General features: G+C 44.5%; 2 protein-coding genes across 32 annotated transcripts in view; one reads left to right on the plus strand and one right to left on the minus strand.

Annotated features, from left to right (window-relative positions):
• Positions 1-13,866, minus strand: part of SOD1 (superoxide dismutase 1) — a 1,049,346-nt gene that overhangs the window by 236,719 nt on the left and 798,761 nt on the right. Inside the window, exon 1 of one of the 27 annotated variants that reach the window (XM_050786079.1) lies at positions 8,482-8,491. The exons of the other annotated variants lie outside the window; for them this stretch is intronic. The gene's annotated coding sequence lies outside the window, so the exon portion shown is untranslated. Of the gene's footprint in view, positions 1-8,481; positions 8,492-13,866 lie in introns of those variants that run through there. 27 annotated transcript variants of the gene reach the window in all.
• The window catches only part of TIAM1 (TIAM Rac1 associated GEF 1), a 1,375,699-nt gene that overhangs the window by 125,461 nt on the left and 1,236,372 nt on the right, over positions 1-13,866 (plus strand). The window contains exon 3 of one of the 5 annotated variants that reach the window (XM_050786047.1): positions 5,832-5,877. The exons of the other annotated variants lie outside the window; for them this stretch is intronic. The gene's annotated coding sequence lies outside the window, so the exon portion shown is untranslated. The remainder of the gene's footprint in view (positions 1-5,831; positions 5,878-13,866) is intronic. 5 annotated transcript variants of the gene reach the window in all.

The following is a 13,866-nucleotide window of genomic DNA, read 5'->3' on the forward strand; positions in this document are numbered from 1 at the left end:
ATGGATCGTTAGGAAGTGAGGAAGTAAAAATTCATTATAAGAGCGTGTCTGAATTTTAAAAAGTTTAGCAGTATTGAGAAGAAATCTTTCCAGCTCTTAACCATGGTCTTCACAATATTTGAGCATAACATAATATATAAGTGACCATTTGCCATCAAGAAGCAAACACTTTAGCATGCCCGTTTCAAATGGTGGCATGGTCATCTATTTCAGCTTTGACTTCTCAACTCCAGGGTACTACAGGTTCTATTCAAGTTCCCTCTTCCTGTGCTAAGGCCTAGCAGCTGGGACACTGGGGCAGATCGGAAGGCTCATCTGTTCGGTATTTAGTCTGTTAGAGATCAGTGTCCTGTGCTACCTGTTGTTCAGTGTCTGAAAACCATTCTTTCATAGATTTTGTCCAATTTTTAAATTGTTTCAGGTGGGAGTATAAATCTGGTCCCTGTTACTTCATCTTGGCTGGATGTGGAAGTTCTGCAACATATTTTACAATGTGTTTTTTTTTTTTTTTAATTTAAAAATAGGGATTTAGGCCGGGCGCGGTGGCTCAAGCCTGTAATCCCAGCACTTTGGGAGGCTGAGACGGGCAGATCATGAGGTCAGGAGATCGAGACCATCCTGGCTAACACGGTGAAACCCCGTCTCTACTAAAAAAATACAAAAAACTAGCCGGGCGAGGTGGCGGGCGCCTGTAGTCCCAGCTACTTGGGAGGCTGAGGCAGGAGAATGGCGTAAACCCGGGAGGCGGAGCTTGTGGTGAGCTGAGATCTGGCCACTGCACTCCAGCCTGGGTGACAAAGTGAGACTCCGTCTCAAAAAAAAAAAAAAAAAAAAAATAGGGATTTAAACACATTTTTTTTTGAGACGGACGGAGTCTCACTGTCTCCCACGCTGGAGTGCAGTGGCGCGATCTCAGCTCACCGCAAGCTTAGAAATATTAAGCTTCAGTTATGTGGTAAATTCACGTGTGGAATAATGTATTCCCTGACAATCTGATCATTAAGTGGTGTCTGTGTGTGAGCGCTGAGTTAAGATGTTTCAGAGTATAAGTCAATTACCACCCTCATCTTAAAGGATAATTAAAATCTCTCAGCCTCCAAGGGATCAATCCTTTTTTTTTTATTTGCTCCCTTTTCTTCTTGTGTTCTGAGAAATTGTTCTAAAAAGAATGATTTGAGTTTCCAGAGTTTGATATGCATTGCCCTAGCTTCCGAGTAAAAGAATGGACCTTAAAGCATTATTGTAGTTGAAGTATAAATCTAATTATTCCATTTACTTTCAGAGGTTGTATCTGCAAATGGCATAACTGATGTATTCGTTTTCATTCTCCTTCTACCCAGTGTGCTCAACCTAATCACCTGAATGATGTTAATTTGGGTTTAAGGCACATTTCAGAAGATTTTGACCGTAAAGAGCAAGGCAAACTTAGCTCTTCTGCATAGCTCTAAATGATACCAATAACTATAAATGGCATCGTTCACCCTGGTGAAGCTTTTCTTACTTTTTAAAGGCTAGGATCAAATCTAGGAAGGCTTGGGTGACTCCTCTGCTCTGAAGAGCTCTGGCTCTCAATTTCTCTAGTACCTATTGCTTCAACTGGTTATTTATCTACCTTATGTTGTTTTGGAAATGGCATGAGAGAGACTGAAAAGAGAACACAAAAGGCCTTTACTTCAATGTTGGATAAAGACATACCCACATACATTTTAATTTGCTGCATGTTTCCCTTGCAGTTTCATTTGGCATTTCTTTATCTGTAATGCACAGAATGTCCCCTCCAGTGCCCCTTCATCATTCATCCAGCCATTAGAGTTGTTTTCCAACATGTAATTCTGATCATTGCCACTCCCCTTTGACGGGAGCGACCACATACAGATCAAAGTCTGATCTTTGTGATATGGCACTTGAGACCTTCCACAGTCTGGCCCCAAATTATTTTCTGCTCCTATCTCCCATCACACATTTTGTTTCATCCACAAGGCACATTTCTTGACACTGCAGGGGCATGGCCTTTATTTTAACACCTCCGTGTTTCTATTGTTTCCCTGGAAAATCTTTCTCACTGTGCCTTCCCCTCCCACTTCATGCATGTTGCCACATCTTTCCAGACCTTACAAGTGGAGTTGCTTCTCTTCTCTGCATTCCTATGGCTTTTTCACAAACTGGCCGGAGGGTGTGTCTGGGAAGGCCATGGTCACTGTTACCAGGAAAGTAATTTAGAAAGCAGGCCAGATCACCCGAGTCTGGCTCCTGGGTTTGGTACTGCCAGCCTGTCATCATTATAGAGGTAGAAACGCAGGGACAGAGTAAAGAGTATAGAAGGCCGGGCATGGTGGCTCACACCTGTAATCCCAGCACTTTGGGAGCCTGAGGCGGGGCGGATCATGAAGTCAGGAGATCGAGACCATCCTGGCCAACATGGGCGAAACCCTGTCTCCACTAAAAATACAAACATTAGCTGGGCATGGTGGCACATGCCTGTATTCCCAGATACTCAGGAGGCTGAGGCAAGAGAATCCCTTGAACCTGGGAGGCAGAGGTTGTAGTGAGTTGAGATTCTGCCACTGCACTCCAGCCTGGTGACAGAGCGAGACTCCGTCTCAAAAAAAAGGAATCTTAGATTTTTGACATTTTCACCCTATATTTATTAAGGTTTCCAGATTTCACAAACATATGATCAAGGAAGTCGTTGTCAGATGGCATGTAACTGCACAACATGCTATGTGGCATTCTAGTGATGGCAGCCATATGTATGGGAAAGGGTTTTGTTTACAGTTGTTATGCAGTGCATGTTGCATTTCGGTTAATGGATCACATACATGATGGTGGTCCCATAAGACTGCATATATGATGGTGGTCTCATTTTGACTGTATTTTTTTCTTTATTGGGATATGTTTAGATATACAAATACCATTGTATTACAGTTGCCCACAGTATTCAGTGCAGTACCATACTGTACAGGTTGTAGCCTACAAGCAATAGGCTATACCATCTAGGTTTGTCTAAGTACGTTCTCTGGTGTTCGTACAATGACATAATTTCCTAATGACGTTTCTCAACGTGTATCTGTTGTTAAGTGATGCATGACTATATATGACTATTTTAAAAAGTAAAATAAATACAATGATTTCTGACCGATCTTGCACTAAGTGTCAGGTACTGTTCTTGGGCCTTAGGATGCAACATTGGATAAAAGTCCCCACTTCAGGAGTCTCAGAGTCTAGCTCAGTGGTTCTCTCACTGAGCTTCCCAGACCAGCAACATCAGCATCACCTGGGAACTTGCTAGAAATGCACATTCTTGCCCACTCCCACACATCCCTAATCTACTGAATTAGAAACTCTAGGGGTATAGCCCAACAACTTGAGTTTTAGCAAGCCCTACAGCTGGAGAGACGGACACATTCAGTACAGTCTGGTAAGAGCTACTGAACACATGTGGAGTGCATCTCAGAGTAGTTTGGGAGGTGAAGTTGAAGGCAGTGCAGACTTAGGTAGGTCTTCGGATGAACCAAGTTCAAGTTAAGTCTTAGATGATGAGTGGTTGTTCTTCCAATGGATAAGGGGGAGAAGGAAAGCATTTCAAGCCAGGAGACCCATACATGCAGAAGTACAGAACAATCAAAGGGCTTGGTCACCTCTGGGGATGACAATTGTTATTACTGTCATATGTCCTTATTATTACTATTCCATATTCTTAAGTCAGGGTTATAAGATGAGCTAAGCTGGCAAGATCAGTGACCAGATCATGCCAAGAAGTTTGGCTTTTCTTCTGGAAAATAACCAAAAGATATTTTTAGCAGTGAAATGAAGTAATATCATATTTGCAATTCTGTTGCATATATACAAAAAATAGGGCCTTTTTTAAATTAGAAAAATTACTTTATGACAGATGCAAAATCTAAGGTGAGAGTGGAGGAAAAGATACAGAACAATAAGGAATTTAAGTGAAGAAAACAATAAAGAATTTAGAACCTAATTCTTAGAAATTCATACAAAGTCTTAAAAGAATTTTAATTCTAAAACAAATCCATACAGAAAATCTACAGAAAACTTTAAAAATGGAAGAAACAAAAGCTAACTCAGTTCAGCCTAGACTGAACTATTTTTACTTTGCAGGTATACTTTGATTTCATCTTTTTTTCCCCCTTTGTCTGGTCTTTATTATACATAATATGTAAGTTTAAATTCTAGCTTGATGTCTTTCCCATTTAATGGTAAAAATGGTTGTGTTGCAAGTGGCCTTAAATCATTTGTAAATATTCATTTCACAAGTGTTTCCTATTCCATGGGTGCTGCGCTGGGGTTTACTTAGCTCTTGTTTGCATGCATGGTAATTATCAGTTAGGGTTTGGTGAGGGGCATGGCAGAGGGCTTTATCTTGGGGATTCCCCACTGTGCGCGCATATGTGTGTATGTATGTGTGTGTGTGTGTGTGTGTGTGTGTGTGTGTATATATATATATATATATTTTTTTTTTTTTTTTGAGACGGAGTTTCGCTCTTGCCGCCCAGGCTGGAGTGCAATGGTGCAATGGCGCGACTTCGGCTCACTGCAACCTCCACCACCCGGGTTCAAGCAATTCTCCTGCCTCAGCCTCCGGAGTAGCCGAATTACAGGCACCCACCACTACACCTGGCTAATTTTTTGTATTTTTAGTAGAGACGGGGTTTCACCGTGTTGGCCAGGCTGGTCTTGAATTCCTGACCTCAAGTGATCCACCCGCCTAGGCCTCCCAGAGTGCTAGGATTACAAGCGTGTGCCACCATGCCCGGCTCCCCCTGTGCAATTGTGGGAGCTGGAAGAAGTCTGCGGAAGCTGTTGTCACTGCTTCTGGCTGGGCCAGGACTCAAGAAGAAAACTAGCATGTGGAGTGGGCGGAGCCAGTCCGCAGTGGAGCCCATGTCTGTTTCTTCCACTTCCCATCTGGATGACTGGGAGCGGCGCACGGAAGACTCCACGCCCTGGCCGTTGGACTGCCCAGTGCCTGACCCAGGAGCCCAAGGGACTGTGGGAGGCTGCAGCCACAGGTGGTGCGCCCACGCCGAACTCCTGTTGACCTGCTTCTCCACTCCTGCCTTCACATACTGTGTTAACGCCCCATGGCTGCCACTCACTCCCTGCCGTCCAGGAGAGGGAATTCTGGGAAATGAGGGCTCACTTAGCTACAGTGGCAGGGCACACCCCTCCCCCTCCCCAGGGTGTATTTCCAATTTTTATTCTCTTCTTAGGAAATACTGCAGTGGATGTCTTTATTTTCAGGTACAACGTTTTCTAAATCCTGGATCATTTCCTTGGGACAGATCCTCAGAAAAAGAATGAATGGGTCAAAGGGTCTGAATATTTTTGAGTCTTTAGATGTTGCCAATTTACTTTCCACAAAGGTAGGTTGGCCAGCGCTGTGGCTTACGTCTGCAATCCCTTGCAATCCCAACACTTCGGGAGGCCAAGGCAGGCGGATCACTTGAGCCCAGCAGTTCCAGACCAGACTCGGCAACATAATGAAATCCCATCTCTACAAAAAATACAAAACCCAGCCGGCCGTAGTGGTGTGCACACCTGTGGTCCCAAGGACTCAGAAGGCAGAGGTGGGAGGATGGTGTGAGCCCAGGAGGCGGAGGTTGCAGTGAGCCATGATTGCACTACTGCACTCCAGCCTGGGGAACAGAGTGAGACCCTGCCTTAAACAAACAAACAAGCAAGCAAAGTTAGGTTGTATCAATTCTGCCACCAGAGTAGGATATGAAGCATGTTATCTTACCTCACCTTGGATAGTACTGAGCACTGTATCCACTCTAATTTTACTTTTTTTTTTTTTTTTTTTGAGACAGGATCTGGCTCTGTCACCCAGGCTGGAGTGCAGTGGTGTGATCTCAGGTAACTGCAACCTTGACCTCCTGGGCTCAAGAAGTCCTCCCACCTCAGCCTCCCCAGTAGCTGAGACTACAGGCATGTGCCACTATGCCTGGCTACAATTTTTGTATTTTTTGTAGAGGTGGGGTTTTGCCATGTTGCCCAGACTGGTCTCAAACTCCTGGCCTCAAGCCATTTGCCCGCCTTGACCTCCCAAAGTGCTGGAATTATAGGCATGAGCCATTGTGCCAGGTTTCTCCTTTCACATCTTGAGGTTTCCATTTGAATTGTTTATTTCCAGCCTTTAAATTGAAGAGTTGTGTGTATATATATTTAATTAAATTGATTTTACAACAAGTAAACATTAGTGGCTTTGAACCTTGAGATAATTGCTTAATATATATCCTGAGTAATAGGTATACCACCCTCTCCTGTCCTGGGGACTTACTAATCATAATAGCAATAAAACGAGAAGGTAAATTAGCTGACACATGTATAGGAAGGGTTTTTAACAAGTGCAGTGGAAGTTAGAAACTTATGTGGTGCACAGTTTGCCACATTCAGTTTCTTTCTTCTCTTTCTTTCTTCCTTTCTTTCCTTTCTTCCTTTCTTTCCTTTCTTTCCTCCTTTCTTTCCTCCCTTCCTCCCTCCCTCCCTCCCTCCCTCCCTCCCTTCCTTCCCTCCCTCCCTCCTTTTTTCGCTCCTGTTACCCAGGCTAGAGTGCAATGGTGTGATCTCGGCTCACTGCAAGCTCCGCCTCCTGGGTTCAAGCGATTCTGCTGCCTCAGCCTCCCAAGTAGCTGAGATTACAGGCCACCAGGGCTGGTTACTTTTGTATTTTTAGTAGAGACGGGGTTTCACCATGTTGGTCAAACTGGTCTCGAACTTCTGACCTCAGGTGATCCACCTGCCTCAGCCTCCTAAAGTGCTGGGATTACAGGCATGAGCCACCTTGCTTGGCCACATTCAGTTTCTATAGAGGATTTTGGGATGGTTTTTGGTTGCAAGGAATCAATTATTTGCTTTCTCTTTTAAAAAAGTTTTTCTTTCCCTTTCTACAAGAAGACTGCTTTTAATTTAGTGTATTTAATTTTTTTTAATTGTTTTTGAGACGGGGTATTGCTCTGTTGTCCAGGCTGGAGTGCATGGGTGTGATCACGGCTCACTGAAGCCTCAATCTCCTGGGCTCAAGCAATCCTCCTGCCTCAGCCTCCTGAGTAGCTGGGACTATAGGTTCACACCACCACACCTGGATATTTTTAATTTTTAATTTTTTATTTTTCGTAGATACGAGGTCTTGTTATGATGCCCAGTCTGGTCTTCAACTCCTGAGCTCAAGCAGTTCTCCCACCTCGGCCTCCTAAAATACTGGGATTATAGGCATTAGCCACTGTGTCTGGCTCAATAATGTTTTTAATTTTAATTGGTTATCTTTAATTTTTTAAAATTTATTTATATTTATTTATTTATTTTTGAGACAGAGTCTCGCTCTGTCCCCCACTCTGGAGTGCAGTGGCAACCCCGCCTCCTGGGTTCACACCATTCTCCTGCCTCAGCCTCCCGAGTAGCTGGGACTATAGGCGCCCGCTACCACGCCTGGCTAATTTTTTGTATCTTTTAGTAGAGATGGGGTTTCACCGTGTTAGCCAGGACGGTCTCGATCTCCTGACCTCGTGATCTGCCCGCCTCAGCCTACCAAAGTGCTGGGATTATAGGCGTGAGCCACTGCGCCCAGCTGATGATCTTAAGATTAAAGAGCCTGGCTTTAATCTTAAAGACGTAGTATATTGCCAAGGCGGGAGGATTGAGGCCAGGAATTTGAGTCCAACCTGGGCAACATTGTGAGATCTTGTCATTACAGAAAATAAGACATGAGCCAGGCATTGTGACACATACCTGTAGTCTTAGCTACTCAGGAGGCTGAGGTGGGAGGATTGCTTGAGCCCAGGAGTTGGAGGCTGCAATGAAATATGATTGTGCCACTGCACTTCAGCCTGAGCGACAAATCCTCTGTTTAAAAAGTAGTAATAAAATAAAAATAAAAACTAAGAACACCCACCCCAAACCCCCAAGAACATAGCATATTATTAAATATTTTAATTTCCCTCAAGTGCTTGTCTTTATAGCATGTCTTGTTGGTTGATGAGGCTCTGGGCCTTACAAATCGCTTTTTCTTGCTGTTCTGTTGACTTTTCTTTCTAGTTAATTTTCACTAAGAACTGGCATGAAACCCCAGACTTCATGAAAACCAAAGTTAAAAAAAATCCATGCTGTGACTCTTTGCAAAGTGAAATGTTTGGACTGTCTTTCAGTTGTAGCTCTTGACATTGTGGCTTACCGAGAGACCTGACTGCGTTTCTGAATCAGTTATTAGACCACATTCCACTGACTTCTGAGTTTTAAGTCCTATTTCAGATTCCCTTTAGAAACAGACCACATTGGTTTCTTTTCTTCCCCTGCAATCAAGCAACCAATCCACTGGCCTGGTTTTAACATCATGAAGATTTCATTTTCACAAACCGTGGAAGTGAAATATGTATGTTTTCTAACTCAACCTAAAATGAACTGAAATGTGTTGGCTTGTGATTGTGTGCTTAGATTTACTGAAAACAGAATGATCCCATGGAGCCCCAGGTCTGAGAAGGTGGCTTTTCATTTGGGGTAAGGAATGTGATGTAGTTTCATTGCTACCCCAGCTACTCAAAGTGTCAAAAAGCAGGCTTTTATGCAAAGACATAAGAATGATACAATGGACTTTGGGGACTCAGGAGGAAGGTTGCGAGGTGGGTGAGGGATAAAAGACTACATACTGGATACAGTGTACACTGCTTGGGTGATGGGTGCACCAAAATCTCAGAAATCACCACTGAAGAACTTATCCATGTAACCAAAAACTGCCTGATCCCCAAAAACTATTGAAATGGGCTGGGCACGGTGGCTTATGCCTGTAATCCCAGCACTTTGGGAAGCTGAGGCAGGTGGATCACCTGAGGTCAGGAGTTTGAGACCAGCCTGGCTAACATGGCAAAACCTCATCTCTATTAAAAATTAAAAAAATTAGCCAAGTGTGGTGGCATGTGTTTGTAATCCCAGCTACTTGGGAAGATGAGGCAGGAGAACTGCTTGAACCTGGGAGGCGGAGGTTGCAATGAGCCCAGATTGCGCCATTGCATCCCAGCCTGGGCAACAGAGTGAGACTCTGTCTCAAAAAGGAAGAGAGAGAGAGAGAGAGAGAGAGAGAAAGAGAGAGAAACAGAAAGAAAAGAAGGAAGGAAGGGAGGGAGGGAAGGAAAGAAAGGAAGGAAAGAAAAAGAAAGGATTGAAAAGAAAAAAAAAGTGGTCCCTGGACCAGCATCATCTAGGAGTTTGTTAGAAATGCGTACTTGCAGACCAGCTAAACCAGAATCACAGAATCTCAAGATCCCTGGTTGACTTAAACTTATTTAAGTCTGAGAAGCTGTCTGACTTCTGAGTGCTCGGCACTCAATACCAGATTATCTTTTGCTGCCATCCGTTTACCTCTTGGCAGGGCTGTGTTTTGGGAAGACTCAGACCTATGGAGTGGCCTCCATTTTATCGATCTGTGTGCTGATTGGTCCTGCTGAGATTTGTTAAATTTTGAAATTCCTTGGACGCAGTGACTTGGGCCTCTGATTTCTCCCTTGTGAAGTCTGAGCAAGCAGCCTGCTTTCCTTGCCATCTGTGCATTCCACTGGGTCTGGGAAGGGCCACCGTGGAAGAGAGTTCAGGGTGGGAGTTAGGAGACTTGACTTTGGATTTTAAAAAATAGTTTATTTTTAATTATGGTAAAATAATATAAAATTCACCATCTTAGCTATTTTGTTTTTTTGTTGTTGTTGTTTGAGACGGAGTCTTGCTCTGTTGCCTGGGCTGGAGTGCAGTGGTGTGATCTTTTCTCACTGCAACCTCTGCCTCCCCAGTTCAAGCGGTTCTCCTGCCTCAGCCTCCCTAGTAACTGGGATTACAGGCATGCACCACCACACCCAGCTAATTTTTGTATTTTTTTTTTTTTTTTAGTGGAGATGGGATTTTACCATATTGGTCAGGCTGGTCTCGAACTCCTGGCCTCAAGTGATCCGCCTGCCTTGGCCTCCAGAAGTGTTGGGATTATAGGTGTGAGCCACTGCACCAGCCCATCTTAGCACTTTTGAGGTGTACAGTTCAGTAGTGTTAAGTTCATTTACATTCCAGTGCAGTCGGTCTCCAGAACTCTTTTCATGTTGCAAAATGGAAACTCTGTATTCAATAAATAATAACTCTGCATCCTCCCCCCGCTCCCCCAGCCCCTGGCAACCACCATTTTCCTTCCTTCTCTATGAATTTGGCTACTCTAGGTACCTCATATAAGTGGAAGCACACAGGATTTCTCTTTTTGCAACTGGTTTATTTCAGTTAGCATAATGTCTTCAAGGTTCATCCATATTGTAGCATGTGTCAGAATTTTTTTCCTTTTAAGGCTGAATAATATTCCGTGGAATGTCTATACCGCATTTCATTTATCCACACACCTGTTGATGGGTACTTGGGTGGCATCCACAAATCCACCCTTTTTCTTCTGGGAATAATGTGCTGTGATTGAGTTTGAATCTTAGGCTTCCTCACACTGGCTGTGAGATTGTAGACAAATCACTGAACTTCTGAGTCTCAGTTTTTATTTCTTTAAAAATGAGCAGCTCAGACCAGATGTTCACAAACATTTAAGCTCTAGTTACAGGATACTAAATAAAACCGAATCTGCATCTATTAAAAACAAAAAAGAAAGAAGACCATGCGTCTTCTAAAAGATTTCCATGGTTTCTCCCAATTACACCATTTTCCTTTTCTGAGCAAACTTAATTTTCAAATATCTGTAACAGCAGAACTTCTATAACTTTAACAGCTTTATTGAGATATAATTCACACACCATGCAATTCATGCACATAAAGTGTACAATTCAGTGTTTTTTTTTAGTATATTCTCAGTGTTGTGCAATCATCACTACAATCAACTGCAGAACACTTTCATCATGCCCCAAATCATTCCCTATTTCTTCCCAAACTGCCTTGACCCCCAGATAATCATTAATGTACTTTCTCTGTGGCCTTGCCTATTCTGGACGTTTCATATAAATGGGATCATAACATGTGTGATCTTTTGTGACTGACTGCTTTCACGTAGCATAATGTTTTCAAGGTTTTTTTTTTTAAAACAACTTTCTAGGATGCCAAATGATCTCACATGTGAAGGATTTGTTTCTCACCATGAGCTCGTTATAGGGCTAGGGCCTAGAGGTACAGCAGTAGATAGTAGACACAGCCCCTGGCTGCAGAGAGCTCACAGGCTTGTGGGGAAGATGGACATTAAGTGAATTAGTACACTGATCTTAATCACAAGTGTGCTAATTTCTATAAGGGAGAAACTGGATTCTCTGAATGTGTATAATGATGGGGCAGGGACAGCCAGGGTAGGCTGCTGTTGACTTTTATTTCACATCTTCAAGATAGTGCTGTTCACAGTTCTCTTATCAGGAACCCCCTCGATCAGTGTGTATTAAGTGACTTTTAAGCGACTGTGTGAGGTGACAATGATATAGTAGAGAGAGAGAGACTCTGCCTGTGGGGAGCTCCCCATGTCATGGGGCAGACAGCTGTCTATGCTGCAGGCTGGTCCAGTGTGCTGCAGGAGCGATGGATGATTCTCCCTTAAGCGTGCTAGGGAATCTTTAGGGATCGATGATGCTTAATTGGGATTTTGGAAGGTGGACAAAATTTCTTTACAAAGCCAGTATGTCCATGGGGGCAGAGGAACTTCTGAGTAGAGATCATGAGCAAAGGTACAAAGATCCTCAGTGTGTTCATGAGAGGTGCCCATTGGTGCAAAGGTGGAGTGGAGGTGGAGGCACAGGACGTTGCTGGCGGGGTCGTGGATGGTGTCAGTGCAGGCATCAAGGGGTCATCTGGTTTTGGGTTGCTGGAGCAGGGAGTTTGATGAACATTCCCAGAGGATGTTTTTGTTATATGTATGTTCAGCTCCCAACAGAGTTCTCGTAAATGTGATCAGGAGGCCAGTGTCACTAGAATCTGGGGTTCCTTGTTAAAAATACCATCTGTTGCAACAGGATCTTGGGTGGGGACTTGGGAGTCTGCACTCTAATGTCTTGCCAGGTAACGCTTATGCACACCAATGCTTAGGCACCACTGCTCGGAGGAACAAGAAAACTGCTCATAAAACCTTAATTTTAGCTTTCAGCATTTCTTCAGAAGTACCTTCCGTCCTTGACACATGTCCTGAGACGGAGCTGTAAAGTAACATGTGTTCTTAATATTCTCTCCTCTCAGTAATCCCTCTTTTGTGTGATTTTCTTGTCTTTACTTTGAGGCTTTTGTTTGTAGGTTGTATTCGTTTTCTAGGGCTGCCATCACATATTACCAACAACTTGGTGGCTTACGAAAACAGGAATATATTCTCTCGCAGTTCTCTGGAAGCCAGAAGCCTGAAGTCAAGGTGTTGGTAAGGCGTGCTACCTTTTTTGTGTTGTTTGTGTTTTTTAGAGACAGGATTTGTTTATTTTTACATGTCACCTATGTAGGCCTATGGAACTCTTGTTTACCTGTAGCAACTCGACTGGAGTGCAGTGGTGTGATTATAACTCACTGCAGTCTCGACCTCCTGGGCTCAAGAGAGCCTCCTGCTTCAGCCTCATGAGTAGCTAGGAGTACTGGCGTGCGCTACCATGCCTGACTAATTTTTTTTTTTTTTTTTTTTTAGAGAGGGGATCTCACTGTGTTGCCCAGGCTAGTCTTAAAAGTCTAGCCTCAAGCCATCCTCCTGCCTTGGCCTTCCACAGTGTTGGGATGACAGGCGTGGCTCCTGCAGCCAGCTGGCATGCTTCTTCTGAATGCCCTAGGGCAGTGTTCCCCAAGCTTTCTGGCACCAGGGACAAGTTTCATGGAAGACAGTTTTTCCCACGGACCCCAGGTTTCAGAATGAAACTGTTCCGCCTCAGATCATCAGCATTCGATTCTCATAAGGAGTGCGCAGCCTAGATCTCTCCCATGCGCAGTTCACAACAGGGTTCATGCTCCTGTGAGAAGCTAATGTCACCGCTGATCTGACAGGAGGCGGAGCTCAGGTGGTAATGCCCGCCCGCTCGCCCACTGCTCACCTGCTGTATGGCCTGGCTCCTAACAGACCACAGACTGGTATCGGTCAGCGGCCTGGGGGTTGGGGACCCCTGCTCTACGGAGGAATTCTTCCCGGCTTTTATTCTGGTGGCTCCTAGCAATCTTGGCTTGTAGCTGCAACGTTCCTTGGCTTGTAGCTGCCTCTCTCTTCACTTGGCCTTCTCTGTATGTCCTCTCTTCTTTAAAGGCTGCTAGTCGCCGGGCGCGGTGGCTCAAGCCTGTAATCCCAGCACTTTGGGAGGCCGAGACGGGCGGATCACGAGGTCAGGAGATCGAGACCATCCTGGCTAACACCGTGAAACCCCGTCTCTACTAAAAATACATTTAAAAAAATTAGCCGGGCGCGGTGGCAGGCGCCTGTAGTCCCAGCTACATGGGAGGGTGAGGCAGAAGAATGGCGTGAACCCGGGAAGCGGAGCTTGCAGTGAGTGGAGATCGCGTCACTGCACTCCAGCCTGGGCGACAGAGCAAGACTCCATCGCCAGAAAAAACAAAAAAACAAAAAAAACAAAAAAAAAACCGGCCGCTAGTCATTGGATTTAGGGCCCATACTAATTCAGTATGACCTCATCTTTTTTTTTTTCTTTCTTTTTTTTTTTGAGAGCAAGTCTCGTTCTGTTGCTCAGGCTAGAGTGCAGTGGCACGATCTCGGCTCACTGCAACCTCTACCTCCTGGGTTCAAGCGATCCCCCTGCCTCAGCCTCCCAAGTAGCTACAGGTGCCGCCACCATACCCGGCTAATTTTTGTATTTTTAGTAGAGACAGGGCTTCACCATGTTGGCCAGGCTGGTCTCAAACTCCTGACCTCAGGTGGTCCGCCCTCCTCGG

This window comes from Macaca thibetana, chromosome 3 (genome assembly GCF_024542745.1).
Source record: "Macaca thibetana thibetana isolate TM-01 chromosome 3, ASM2454274v1, whole genome shotgun sequence".
Taxonomy (NCBI): domain Eukaryota; kingdom Metazoa; phylum Chordata; class Mammalia; order Primates; family Cercopithecidae; genus Macaca; species Macaca thibetana.